Source organism: Heloderma suspectum, chromosome 12 (assembly GCF_057233095.1).
Source record: "Heloderma suspectum isolate Gila_16-S chromosome 12, 16-S_ref, whole genome shotgun sequence".
Lineage (NCBI taxonomy): Eukaryota > Metazoa > Chordata > Lepidosauria > Squamata > Helodermatidae > Heloderma > Heloderma suspectum.
The window spans coordinates 7774279-7789376 of NC_139469.1; the positions used below are offsets into that span (position 1 = coordinate 7774279).

The 15098-nt window shown below is 46.3% G+C and overlaps 1 long non-coding RNA gene across 1 annotated transcript; it reads right to left on the minus strand.

The window, feature by feature from the left end:
• Nucleotides 1-648: 648 nt before the first annotated feature.
• Nucleotides 649-9834, minus strand: LOC146336498 (uncharacterized). Its single transcript, XR_014785646.1, has 3 exons — nt 9761-9834; nt 3704-3856; nt 649-2242 (listed from the first exon to the last, which is right to left on the minus strand). It is a non-coding gene; the product is annotated as an uncharacterized LOC146336498 (long non-coding RNA).
• Nucleotides 9835-15098: the final 5264 nt, after the last annotated feature.

Consider the following 15098-nt stretch of genomic DNA (forward strand, 5'->3'; position numbering starts at 1 on the left):
TTCTTGCATGAAAGTCAGAGCTGAGCACAGAACTGCGGCCCTGAAGAACACATCTAGGGAGATGCAACAACAGGGGGGTGAATCCCCAGTGTTTTAGAGATTAGAGTTTTAGGGAGCCTGTGGTTATTTCTGACTAACATCCTATACCGGTTTACTCAGAAGTTGTCCAATTTTACTTCATGGGATTTGCCCCCAAGTAATTGTGCATAGGATTGTATTCTAAATTACTGGTTTCACACACTGAGTGACTATCACCCCAAATTATTAAAAGGGTCTAAGTACTAACATATGCATACCAAAAGCACACATCCCTCGACTTTTCTTTTCTTTTTAAAGAAAGGGGGAGCGCTGGAGTGTAAACTTGGCTAGTACAGTTGTTCTTTTTATGCTGTTGTTGTTTTAACCTGTCTTTCCAGTCAAAGAAGCCCAGGGCAGCTAACAAGATAAAAATAACACTATAAGGGTGCCATCCTATGCATGTTTCGACAGAAAAAAGTTTGGGGTATGCTGGGAGCTGTAGGACTTTTCTCTGCCTGAACATGCACAGGATTGCGCCCTAAAACACTGCAATTTACACACTCAAAATACAATTGCAACAAAAATGAAGTATCGTTATGTTGTTAGGATGCATAAAAGAGGGAACTTCAACGCGTGCAAAGGCAGGGTTTATGGCTCCAACATAGCATGAATGAGGCCTACGCTGCAGCATTGTTTCTACCCTGGGAACTTTCTCTTACCATCCAGCAATGTTGATCCAACACGTTTTAAACTAGTGGACAGTGTGATTGCAGTGGCCTTGGTGTCAAGGAAAAGCAGGGAGGTGTTTAATGAGCTGCAACTCTAAAATGGACGTTTTATTTACTTACTTAGTTATGGCGCAATCCTATGCATGTTTCAACAGAAAAAAAAGTCCTCCAACTGTCAGCATTCCCCACCCGGCTATAGCACTTTATATTTTAAACTCTGTGACCTGCTCTGTGACCACTGGAGATCTTATCCAGCCACCCACTTTTGGCTTTTGACCTCACCTGGTATTGATCAAACACAGTGAAACCCATATTTCCAATCATAAGGGCTAGAAATTTTATTTTTTCAAATGAGGAAAGCTGGGATTCTCAGGAAGCTGACTTCTGCCCCAACATCATTCTGCTCGTTTCTTTTCTTGCACAGGGCTATGTACTCAACCCTAAAGCCGCTCCTTATGTCCTTATACTGGATTTTGGGGACATACATGGTTTATCACTATGAGAATTATGACTATTAATGGGGAATTACATTGCATCAGTTTCCAAGACTTAAAACCTCTGTAGCATCTGGATGCACCTTTATTATTCTTCTCTACTCACCTGCCATGCTTTAATTTACTGAAACCTGCTTTGTACTAGAAATGAAAGTCTTATTCTGACACTCACATACACCCTTGGCTTCTGAGCTTAGCCTGCCATTGCTGAAACACAGTGAAGCTTATATTTGTAATCATAAGGGCTAGAGACTTGATCTTTTAAAAAAGAAAGAAAGCTGGATTCTGCCTGCAGCCCCAATCCACGCCTCCCTGTACTTGCACAGAACTACGGAATATAACCAGCCCTAAGTATAAGACAGCTTCTTATTTCCTTATTATATGGTTGTTTTGAGGTTGTATATGATTTTATCAGCACTATATGAATGTGGAAAATGTACGAAGAGTTTTGTTACATCCATTTGTAAGACATAAAGCCTCCCTAACATCTGGACACACCCTTATTCTCTTCTTTTTGCATGCTATGCTTGAATTTCTGAAAGCCTACATAGCTATGTAGGAATGAGAGTCACCCTAGAAGATATTGGGATCTGATAATGGGATACACAAACTCACGTTTGTGCTTGGGATTATCTGAGAAGAGAATGAGAGAGAGAGAGAGAGAGAGAGAGAGAGAGAGAGAGAGACTTTTCAAAGAACTGCCAATTGAACCACAGAGAGGGCAGGAACTTGAAGCCACCGAAAATTCCACTGACAGCAAATTCAGACCTTTCAGTCGCTCGGCATGAATTGTTCTTGTTTTGAAATTGTTTTCACTGTTACAATGGGAGCAGTGCAGTCAGAACTGGTGCCGTGATGATGGGACCCTTCCCAATGGACATCATTGTTTGGGGATGCATTTCTTCAGACTTCTATTTCCTGGCATCTGTTTCTCCAAGAGTGTGCTGCTCTTAGGAAGGCCATTGAGAGAAAGAGGTCGGTAACTGGAACATCTAGTTAGGCCTGGTTTCAAAAAAGAGGCAATAATTAACAGTATATGTCTACTCAGAAGTAAGACTCATTGAGTTAAATGAGACTGACTCCCAGGGACATTGCCTGGTGAGTGAACCTTTGAAACTGACTCTGTCCTTGGTTCACATATAGTGATAGGACTCCCAGCGTGAAGAAATCCAAGCAGACCGTACCTTAAGTTTATCCTTTCTTGGGGTTTGTTTTTGGGGGGGCAATGTGTAAAATACATAATTGCTCAGAGTAAACATATTACATTCAAGAAACACTCCTTCTAATAGTGAACTCAGGTGATGAGTGCTGATGGAAATGGAGGGAATGGGAATGGGCAGGTATCAGTATACTCAGGGAAAGCCTGAATTTTGCAGAAGTACAAATATCCTTTTTTAAAAGAGAAGGCACTCCTCCTGATCATAAATGAGCATCCTCAGTAGCCATGGAATGTTGAGCTGAAAAAGAAAAATGGAAAACACGGTGGGGAAGTAAGCTTAAGAGTGAGAGCTTTTCTACACAAGGCATTTATTGTGCACTTGTGATTCCTTAATCACGGTTCTTTATGGGTTCTTTAGACAAGGTTGTGATGCTTCAGTTTCAGTTCTGTTTTTTCAGTGCACCTGGACAACTTATTAGGTGCAATTCGTCACCCACCAAAGTCAATAGCAAAATCCAAGTAGTCTGAAAAATAGAACACCTACAGTCTCTCAGTCTCAGTTTTCCATCTGTAAAATGGGAACAATGAAGTACAATTTATGAAGCAGTTTGGCACAGCTTGGCTGTGAAACTGAGCTGTGAATGATGAAGTCCCTGGTTCAAATCTCACCTCTGCCATGTGTCCACTGTTCTTTCAACCTCATTTGCAATAGGGAGATAAAACAGGGGTATTGTTATGACTGATGAGGAAATGCAAGTGGAATGCTTTGAACACATACCCTAAACTCTAAATGTTATAGTTATTAGTCATATTAAGAGGGGCTTTTTAAACACTGTAGCTATTAGTTTGTGAAAACGGCATTTTCTCTGCAAGGTCAGCTGGAAACACAACAAATTTGCGACGTACTGGAGTTGTGATGCCGGACCTGGACTACAGGTGGCGCAATTGGGCCACCTAACACAGCCATCTTCTTTACGCGCTCAGAAATTCTCAATTCAACAAGAAAGCGTTCTGATGTGTTGTTTTGTGGTATTTCCCAGAGGGGTTAACATCTTTTCGCCTCTGCTCTATCGAGCCTGGGTAGGCATAATCCATGGGGAAGTGAGCGGGAAAACTTGCAGTAAATTCCAGAAGAAGAGTCCTGGTGGACCCCATGTTCTGGGAAAAACTCAGGAACGTTTGCCACACCCCAGTCAAACCTCTCTCGCTATTCTTGGTTCGCATCCATCCAATCCCCCCGACCCCTGTTGCAGATTTTCTCACGAAGTTTTGCCATCCCAAGGCCTCAAGTCAGAAGAACTCACCGTCCTTTTTCGTAGATTGGGAGCTGCCTTATACCATCAAAACATTGGTCCATCTAACTCAGTATTGTCAACCTTGACTGGCAGTAGGCCTCCAGGGTTTCAGGCAGGATCTTTCTCAGCCCCCACTGCCCAGGGGTGCCAGGGGGGTTGTACCTGTGACATGAAGAGCATAAGAACATCAGAAGAGCCCTGCTGGATCAGACCAAGGGTCCATCTAGTCCAGCATTCTGTTCACACAGTGACCAACCAGCTGCCCACCGGAAACCCACAAGGAGGGCATGAGTACAACAGCACCCTCCTGCCCATGTTCCCCAGCAACTGGTGTACATAGACTGCCTCTGACACTGGGGGTAGCATGCAGCCAGCATGACTAGTAGCCATTGATGGCCTTCTCCTCCAGGAATTTGTCTAACCCCCTTTTAAAGCCATCCAAATTGGTGGCCATCTCTGGGTCTTGTGGTAGTCAATTCCATAGCTTGACTATGCGCTGTGTGAAGAAGCCCTTCCTTTTCTCTGTCCTGAATCTCCCACCAATCAGCTTCATGGGAGGACCCCACTGGGTGCTAGTATTATGAGAGAGGGAGAAAAATGTCTCTCTGTCCACATTCTCCACACCATGCATAATTTTGTACACTTTTGTCATGTCTCTCCTTAGCTGCTTTCCCCCCCCCAAGCTGAATCTTGGCAAAAAGCCTTGCAAAGCATGTGTCCTAGACGTCTGGGCCATGTTTTGTGGCCAATCTCTGCCCTTTCACATGCTACTTTGAAGGCTTGATAACGAGTGTCTTCTATCTGTGGCTCAAATCACATTATTGGACTAGTGCTCAGAGTTCTTTCTTTGCCTCAAACTCTGAAGTGTGTTGTATCCCTGCTGCTCCAAGTCTTTCCCTATCACCCGTACTGGCATCTTATGCACACTTGCATGAGTTCAAGTCCCATTGAACTCAATGGGGATTACTTCTGTACCGGATTGGGCTGTCTGTTGAATTTCCAGTTGATATCGTCTTGCTCATGTCTCTTAACCCTTTGCCTCCAGGTCTCAAGACAGTGTTTTTGGCTTTGTTCTTCCCTGTGAAGTGTGTTGGTTGCTAACCTTGCAAATAGATTTGAGAAGAGGGTGCGGATTTGGAGTCATGGCACATGAGGCCTGCCTGACAGCAGCATTGTTATCTTTTCTGCACCAGCGGGTTAAAACTGCCCTCTTCTCTCCGGTGTTTGGCAGCATAAAATGATTTAATCAGGTCCTGGATTGTCTTTGATTGATTATTCAAAAACTGTTTTAAGATATATGTTGACTCTGTGCTTTTTAATGGCTTTTAATTTTTAACTGTTTTTAATGGTTTTTAATTTTTGTGAACCACCCAGAGATCTTTGGCCATGGGGCGGTATAGAAATATAATGAATGAAACAAAATGGAATTAGGTCACAAAAGCACCAACATCTCCCTTAAGTAGGAGAAAGCAGCCAGTGCTGTTCCTCTGTGAAGGTTCTGGGGGCAGGATGCATTTGTGGGGTTCTCTTCCAGGTGAAAAGTTGCAGCTTCCCCAAATGTGCTGTGTTATTTTCCACTCTCTTCCAGCATGCAGCCAGTTGCTCCCTGAATATGGAAGCTCCACTTAGCAATCATGTCAAATACCCATTGATAGCCTTCTCCTGCACAAATGTGTCTAATCCAGCCCTCCCCTACCTGGTACCCTCCAGATATTTCAGACCACCACTCCCAGCATTCCTGACCATTGGGCTGATGGGAGTTGAAGTCCAAAACCTCTGGAGAGTACCAGGTTGGGAGAAAGCTGTTCATTTATATATATATATATATATATATATATATATATATATATATATATTCATGCATTTATTTCTATACCACCCAACAGCCAAAGCTCTCTGGGTGGTTCCCCAAAATTAAAACCACAACGGACAGCATAAAACAATAGCAAATATGGAAGCTTAAAACAATATAAAATTACAACCAGAATAAAACCTAGCAGCAATGCGGAGATTTAAAATGCAGCTTTAAAACAGCAGAGCTAAAAGACCAGAATGCTAAAATGCTGGGAAAATAAGGTCTTCACCTGGCGCCAAAAGGAGTACAACGTAGGCGCCAGGTGAACCTCTCTAGGGAGCTCATTCCACAGCTGGGGGGCCACAGCAGAAAAGGCCCTCTTCCTGGTAGCCACCCACCTCACTTCCTTTGACAGGGGCTCCCGGAGAAGGACCCCTGAAGATGATCTTAGGGTCTGGGCAGGTACATATAGGAAAAGGCGATCTTTCAGATAACCTGGCCCCAAGCCATTTAGGGCTTTTTAAAATCAACCTAAGCCTGCAGGTACTTGTATTTTCTGCTCTGCAGGTGGGAAAATATCTTGGGGAGGGTGTTGGGAACTGAGCCCACATTTTCCTTTAAAAGTTAGGAAATGGATCATGGATCTCCTGCAAATCACATCAAGTGTAGTTTGGCCCTTCGCCCCATAACCTTAATAGGACATCAACTGAGCAGTTTGGAGATCCATCACAAATGCTGAGCCCTCAGCACGTGCGCTCTTGTAATCTTTAGATCATATTTGCACTCCTGTCCCTCAAGACGCTGGGTAAAATATTGCTAAGATAAACAGCACAAGGAAGAACTACAGGTGGGCAAACAAAGGTGCACCTGTTAACACAGGTCTCTGTTTGGAAATGTTTTACCGCTGTGGATAAATGGTGTTTGCTTTGTTCCGCAGACCAGGTGAGGTCAGCCGTCTCCCTGCACCCTCCCCCCCACCGCAACTATCCCCTGGCATCGTTTCTGTAATATCAGCATCCACTAAAAAGGGGAATAGATGAGAAATGGGGTTGTGCGTTGTCAGGAATTATCTGTGACACTGGGGTTTCAGGCCTGTAGTTACATACTCACTATAATTATATTCCAAAGACCGTGATCCAAGCCAGAGAAAACTGACTCATCTTTGTGGTTTGGGATTTGTCAGCCTTTCCAGGCCTTGCACTGTCATTAGAGAGTGTCCCACAATCTTTTCAATTACGCATTTGCATGAGAGGGATCCTTTGTAGCCAGGAAGAGTTTAAAACAACAACACACACCTCAGGCTCATGCGCGTACATTTAATGAGCAAAGGGCTGGATGCGCCTGATCTCGGAAGCTAAGTAGGGTCAGCCCTGGTTAGTACTTGGATGGGAGCCTGCTTGGGAATCAGGCTTCCTGCATTGAGCAGGGGGTTGGACTTGATGGTCTTGTAGGCTCCTTCCCACCCTATGATGCTATGATATCTAATATTATGCCTGCTGGGATCAGTAGAGGCTGGTGGCTCCAATGTGGGCAGTGAATCTGCTCTGGGTCTCCATCAGAACCATTCAGAATGCTGAAGGAGCTATCTGGGGTGCTGACCCCAATCCCCCAAATTGGTTCAGCACCTTGGACAGCCCCTTACAGTTCTGACTGGTTCTGACGGAAACCCAGAGCAGATTCACAGCCCCACAGAGCAACCAGCCTCCACAGGATGGAATGCTTTGAGACATCCTCCTGGCAAAGGTTTATTCTTACCTCTGAGTCGTGGGTGGCTACAGGCCAAAACAGACGTGATGTTCGTGATGTTTGCAGTGGTGCAGTGGAGCCAGGACTCACGGGGATGCAGCACCCACACTTTTTTATTAGCAGGGCCTAATCTTCCTCCCCACCGCCCCAAGATTTCTCTGTTCCTTCTGAGCTTAGCTGCAATCTTCATAGTAGCCTGTGAGGGGGAGATGAATTTTCCGAGCAACGCTATCTTGTTCCCTGTTGTCATGCAAAGTATTTGGAGGTGGCTTGGTCTCGAACAGGTAATTAAGACCCAATTCCTTTTCAAAAGAACTGCTGCTGGTGGAGACGAAAACTGATAGGACTGGTTTGCTGATAGGCATCAACACAGCTGCCGGCATTTGGGGGCTCTCTTGGAGGAAGAGATCTCCCCGCAAGGAGGACAGGGCGTTCCACAGATGGGGCGCTGCCACCAGTGTGAGTGGCGGTTCGCATTCTCATTCGAACGGGTTCAGCGCCCTCCGTAGGTTCTCTTCAAATGAAATCTCTGTGGGGGGAATTGCTGCATCTTGTCTCACGCATGTATGGGAATGCGGGTGCAAGAATGCGAACGCACTCTGCAATGCTCAGCGAACAGTTGCAGAACTGGCAGCTACTGGGGTAGGTTTGGAATTACTGATAATATACTAGGTCTTTCATTGTGCATCTTTACGCGGCAGAACAATCCACCAGTTCCTCTCAGTGGTTAAATCAATGGGGAACTGGCGGCTTCAGAATAAATAAGCAGGCAGCTAAAAGCCTATGGTGCTATATTAACAGGAGAAGGGCTGGAGGCTCAGGAAGCAAGATTCCCTTGCTGTGGAAATCGAGGTATTACTACAACGTCCCTATTTTCATCGCTGAAATGTTGGTGGGTATAGGGTGTACACACATTTTTACATTTTTGTCTTTATTTTTTTAAAAAAATTCTAAACCATCCATCATCCAAATGAATTCCAGGGCAGTGTACAAGACACAAACAGTTCAAAATTACAAACACACTATTATAAAAACAAGACAAACAGCCATCACATAAACACTAACACCAAGAGGCAGCAAATCATAGAGCTATATAACCAGCAGAAGCAGTACAATCAATTAAAATGCCTCGGCAAATAAAAATGCCCTTACATACGCCATTACAAAGAGGTTGTAATGTTGATTATTTATTTATTTAATTACATTTATTTCCCGCCCTTTCCTCCTGAAGGAACCCAAGGTGGCGTACATAATCCTCCTCCCCTTCATTTTATCCTCACAACAACAACCCTGTGAGGTGGGTTGGGCTGAGAGTCTGTGACTGGCCCAGAGTCGCCTAGTGAGCTTCCATGGCCGAGTGGGGACTAGAACCCGGATCTCCCGACTCCCAGTCCAACACTCTAGCTGCTACAACACACTGGCTCTCACTGGCCTATTGATGCCAGTCGAACTTCCTTAGGGAAGGTATTCCAAAGTAGGGACATAGGGATTGTGTAAAATCCGTTCCGTCTGTGTTTCATGGATTGTCAAGCACCTTTTGTTCCATTCTGCGCTCATCGATGGAATCGGATTTTTTTTGTTTCTGAATTCGCCCAAATTTGTATTTGTACAAATGTGCAAATGCGTAATTGCGCACATGCCAAATGCACAAATTCATCCTGAAATGTGCATTTTCATAGGTTGGGCATAGAGGGAGATGTGGGGGGGGGGCGACAGCAAGGTATTGGAGTGTGGCAAGCAACCTATCTTGTGCTTCCTAAGCTAGCCTGCTGCCTCCAGGTGTGGTGGAGGATGACGTCCCATTGCCAGTGTCAAAGAAAAATTCAGCTGCCAGTTCAGTTGGCTTTTGTACATGGATTGAGAAGGGTGCCATCTTCTTCTTCACCTCATGCAGCAAAATGTCTTGAGCCAGCCCTGCCTATCAGACAGGCAGGGACCCATTAATGGGTAACGGCTGAGGATGGTTGAAGCAGTTCCATAGGGGTGGCTCTAACTGACAGCTTACTCTGGATAACTAGTTAACTTATCTTGACCCCAACCAAAGTTCCTCCTTGCAGGCATCCTTGGCCCATCTCAAATCTATATGCACAATCAGTTGTTGTCGTTGTCGTTGTTATATTTATTTATTACCTTGTTATTCCACCCAGTAGCCAAAATGCTCTGGGCAGTTTACAAAAAGATTAAAATCTTTAAATATGAAACATAATATAAAAACCTCTTACATACAAAAACAATTTAAAACAATCAACAATAAAAATCTCAGGACCAGTTAACGGGATTACTGAAAGGATAACAATAGTGGCTTCAGGGGAACCTCAGTGGGGAGAGCATTCCATAATTGGGACCCACCATCAAAAAGCCCCTTCCCTTGTTGCCATGCTCCGAAACTCCCCCGGAGAAGGCACTTGGAAGAAGACCTCAAATGGCAATTGTAGCATGCAGGTAGATTCATACTAAGAGAGCTTCTCTGTCAGGTATTTCAGTCTCAAGCCATGTCATGAACCCATCCATCCCTCACCTCTTACCAGAGAGCTGCTAATATTCTTCATCTGCAAGTCGGCATTCTCAGCCTCCTTGTTGACACGATGACTTCAGGGCCAACAAGCGTCTGGGAAGGGACCTGTAAGTGGATCCCCTCTCTGTCAACACCCATCATTCTCTTTCTCTTCTCTTCCCTGTCTTCTGCTTGGGAACAAGGATGTGTCAGTCCAAGACCAGGATGTTGCTGCAGGTTTTTCAGTGTTGTCTCAGGCAATCAGGATGTGCCATTGCTGTTGTGTGTTGTTTGCCTGGGGCGCATCAGTCCTGGGAGCGAGCAAGATAATAGATCACGCTGTTGATTCTGTTAGTGGAACATGAGAAGGCAAGAGCGTTTGCAGAGCTCTCCTGGATATCAAAGACCCATCTAGTCCAGCATTTGGCTTCTCACAGTGAGTACCCAGAGGCCTCCAGGAAGCCCATAAGCAGGATTTGAAGGCACTAGTCCTCACTGTTTTTAAGAACATAAGAAGAGCCCTGCTGGATCAGACCAAGGGTCCATCTAGTCCAGCATTCTGTTCACACAGTGGCCAACCAGCTGGCCATGGAAAACCCACAAGCAGGACATGAGTGCAACAGCACCCTCCTGCCCATGTTCCCCAGGAACTGGTGTACATAGGCTCACTGCCTCTGGTTCTGGAGGTCGCACATAGTCCATTGATGGCCTTCTCCTCCAGGAATTTGTCTAACCCTCTTTTAAAGCCATCCAAATTGGTGGCCATCTCTGGGTCTTGTGGTAGTCAATTCCATAGTTTGACTATGCGCTGTGTGAAGAAGCCCTTCCTTTCCTCTGTCCTGAATCTCCCACTAATCAGCTTCATGGGAGGACCCCACTGGGTTCTAGTATTTTGAGAGAGGGAAAAAAATAACTCCCTATCCACATTCTCCACACCATGCATAGTTCTGCAGACCTCTATCATATCTCCCCTGACCCTCCTTTTTTCCAAGCTAAACAATCCCAGTAGCAGTTTTTCTGCCACTTTTACTGCCTTGGCTTCCTGCAAAGGGAATTATCATTTGGTGAGGTGCTGCCAGAGCAGGGCTCTGCAACCTGTGGCCCTTCAGATGTTTGGACAACAACTCCCATCAGCCGCAGGCAGCATCGCCAATGGTGAGGCATGATGGGAGTTGTAGGCCAAAACATCTGGAGAGCCACACGTTGCCCAGCCCTGTGCTAGAGATTCCTAGCTGGCCCAGCAGAACTGCATGTCCAGTGGTTTCCTTATGCCTGACCTATGGAAGTCAGATGTGGGCCGGTAGTTTTCCTTTGGGAATTTTTGGGCCAGGGTGAAATTGGAGGAGGGGAGCAAAGCTCGCCAGACCTATGTGGCATTCCTGTTGGCAGCCGCTGACTGGCAGTGACCATTTCCCCTCCTACAGAGCCCCTGAGAAACATACTTCTACATGATGATGTAGCATTGCTAAGGGGGGGGGGGTCTTCTGGGTTAACAAAGGCCTGTTAGTTGGCACAGGGAGGCACCTACCCCCACCTCCGAAACCCCTGCCGGAGCAATGCTACAGCATCACGTACAGCAATTCTTGGTAGCCTGGGGGAGCCACCGAGTGGGGAACCTGTGGTGGCCACTGATGCATCCCCCCACAGAAAGAGTGTAGTGATGGCCACCAATTTGGATGGCTTTAAAGGGGGATTGGACAAATTTATGGGGGAGAAGGCTATCGATGGCTACTAGTCCTGATGGCTATATGCTACCTCCAGTATCAGGGGCAGTATGCCTGTGGACACCAGTTGCTGGGGAACGTGGGTAGGGGGGTGCTGTTGCACTTGTGTCCTGCTTGTGGGTTTCCCGTGGGCAGCTGGTTGGCCACTGTGTGGTCAGAATGCTGGGCTAGATGGACCCTTGGTCTGATCCAGCAGGGCTCCTCTTATGTTCTGTTGACACTGATGTGAATAGAATGTGCATATGCTAATTTATATGCATAGATGCACATTTGGAAATAATCACAGTTCTTTAAATAGAAATATATCTTACTTTGTGGGGGAAATTGAGCAGGTGATCTGTGTCCCTGCCTGCTCAGTGTGGGGTCCAGGTGCTGACAGCGGACGAGCAACTCCAAGGCCCCTATTCCTCTCCCTTCAGATGGTTCTTTAAGTTTACATCAGGCCTGGTCTGGGCAGCCATGAAAACAGAGGGCTGTCCTCTGTAAGGGACCCTAGGAGCACCACAGTGCACTGGTGAGTTTTACACTACTCCCACCCCAAACTTAACCCCTATCCCTCCAAAGGCCCCCTTTGCTGCTCTGCAGTTCGGCCTGCAAATGTGAGATGTCGATGTGGCATTTTGGGCCAGCCCCAGTGGAAATACTCCTGTGCAGAGGCATTGCTAAGCCTGATGGCAAGGGGCCCCAGCCCTGGATCGATTTCCCAGTGCCCTGGATCGATTTCATAGAGACCTGGATCGATTTCATAGAGACCTGGCAACAACGGAAGGTGTTTTTTTCCTCAGTTTAATTGCCGGTGGGGAGGGGGTAGTTTTCAAGGGGATGGAAGGGTTAACTCTCCCCACATGCTGCAACACCCCCCTGCCCCGAATCCACATGGCAATTAACCTTAGATTTAAATATTCCATTGGTTTGGGATGATCTGGGTCAGGGTGCAAATGAACAGAATAATTTGTTTTATTTGAGATGATTTGGCTGAAAAACTAATTGGCTGGCTTTGCCTACTGTGAAATCTAAATAAAGCATAGCAATTTTTTCTAAATTTGCATATATAGATATAAATTAGCATATGCAGATTTCATGCAGATATGCATCCCAGGGGCCTTGGCCGTGAATCTGTTCAGCGCCTCGTAATGCCCCTGCTCCTAGGAAAGGAGCAATGCCCTCAGTGCTGAGTCCCCTGGACAGGATGGCAAAACTCTAACGCTGAGTACACACTTACTACGTATCAGAGCTGGGTGTCCAGTGAGAAAATTAAAATGCTGCATCTATTAAGTCACTGCAGTGGGAGGCATGCATTTTTGCGGCTGGATCGTAATGGGAGGAAACTCCAAAACATCTGGAACCGTTCACAGAGCTGGACTGGAATTTATTACTTACAGTGGAAGCTGGTTAGAGAAGAGAACTCCCTGCTGTGTTTAATGCACTAGAGCATCACCTTTAGAGACCTGGGTTCAAATCCCAACATCGCTCAGAAAAGGAAATGAATTTTGAAGGCTTTATGTTCAATTCCAGGAGGGGACGTTTGACCAAGCCGCTGAAGAAGCAGGACAGCTTGAGTGTGATTGGCAGGCAGTCTGCTGAACCTAGAAGTCCTAGGAAGGAGAGATCATGGGGAAAGGAAGGAGCGGAACAGCAGGCGAGGCTGCGATGTAAGGGAAAGGCGTTTCAGTGGTGCTGAAACCAGCCTCCCCTAACCTGGTGCCATCAACTTCCATCATCCCCAGCCAGATTGGAGAAGGCTGGTCTACACTACTGCCTTATTTATACTGGTTTCTTCTTGTCATTTCCTTTCTCCAGGGAATTCTGGGAACTGTAGTTCCATGAGCAGAGGCTAAGGGGCCCTAAGAGAGAATAATCAGCACCCTCATCAGACTACAATTCCCAGGACTTCCTGGGGGAAAGGAAGACAGTTAAACTGTTCCCAAACCAATACAAGTCTCTGTAGTGTGATTATGCCATGTGACAAACGAATCATATCCTCTTCCATTTAATTGACTTTTGCAAATGAGTGTGTGTGTGTGTTTGTGTAAGATTAAATTAAAAAAAAAGATCTGATGAACTTTGAAGGGCCGGATTGGGACTGAGAGGGCCAGATTGGGACTCACCGTTAAGTATTTTGAAGTAATGATGCAGCCAGCCTTTGGAAATGGTGAGTTCAGAGTAAGAATTTCCCCAGTTTGGGATTCCCCGGGCTAATTGCAAGCCAAGTCCATGATATCAACTGGAGCTCAGAATGAGCTCACGCATACAAGGAGCTAATATGAGCTCATTTTGAATTGATCCCAAATTAACTCTTTTTAGGAGATCAGAAACGAGCTGGGGAAAGTTTTGCATCACTTCTTCGATGCTCCATTGATGCCAGCTGGAGATATTTATTTATTTGTTACATTTCTACCCCACCCTTTCCTCCAGGGAGCCCAAGGTGGCGTATGTGATCTTCCTCCTCTTCTCTATTTTATCCTCACAACTATCCTGTGAGGCTGAGAGCCAGTGACTGGCCCAAAGTTACCCAGTGAGCTTCATGGCCAACTGGGGATTTGAACCCAGGTTTCTCTGTCCAACACTCTAACCACTGCACCACACTGGCTCTCACACTGGCCTGTGCTTGTCTCTTCCATGGGAATCAATGGGATTTTCAAAGTGTTCAAACTTGTGCTGGATTGTGTCATGATCATAAGTAGTCCAATGATATTCAGGACACAGAATTTTGGATGGTGGCCCTTCCACACGCACGTCTGGAAAATTTTAAAATGCAGTGCAGAAGAACTTTCCGGAGACCACCCTAAATGCAGGGCTATTGTCTAACTAAAATTTCTTAGTCGCCTTTCCACTGATGGTATCCTGCTTTGACTTCTGTTATAAATCACTGATGTCCACAGCTTCAAGTGGTAACTTTTCCCACATGTTATCCTCATGAATTGTGAATAAGAAGTGATTTTCCCCCCTCTAAAAATGACGGCGGAGGCTTCCTTTTAGGATCTTTCCAAAGCCTACCAATAGTTCATTTTTCCACTGTCCTGCAAAGGCCTAGATCAGTGCTGGCTCCAGGATCTGATGGGCCCTTGGGCAAGACATTCCCAATGGGCCCCCTCCCTGAGTGGGTCTGCCTTCTCGCCACTATGGTCCCCAGCTGCTATGGCTTCTCATCCTCATCATTGCTGCCACTTACTGGCTTGGCAGGCAGAGAGCCGGGGAGCAAGGAGGCCGCAGCCTCTTCTGCTCCTCCAGCTCACCACCACCTTTGTCTGGGCCAGAGCGAGAGGCAGGTGAACAACCAGGATGAAAGGGTGAAGAGAAGGAGCAAGTCCCGGGGGCTCTGGTCTGCGGGCCCCAGCCAGGGGGTGGGCCCTCAGCAGGTGCCCGACCATGCCTACCTTTGACGCCAGCCCCGGCCAAGATTCTCAGACCATGTGTGAAGTTCCACAGTGGGAGAGGATCCTGAGGCAGATATTTTCCTCCTTCCGAGCTGAGGTTTGGTTATAGGAGGGTCCGTGGCTGAATCTTGGGCACATGTTTTGCATCGCTATGAGGTCCCCAACCTGGGCCGGTAGGCACCTTTGACATTTTGAGAGTGTTGTGGGCTCTCTCACAAAATGGCTGGCATGGGGTGGGGCTTGCCCATTTATAAAATGGCTGCCATGG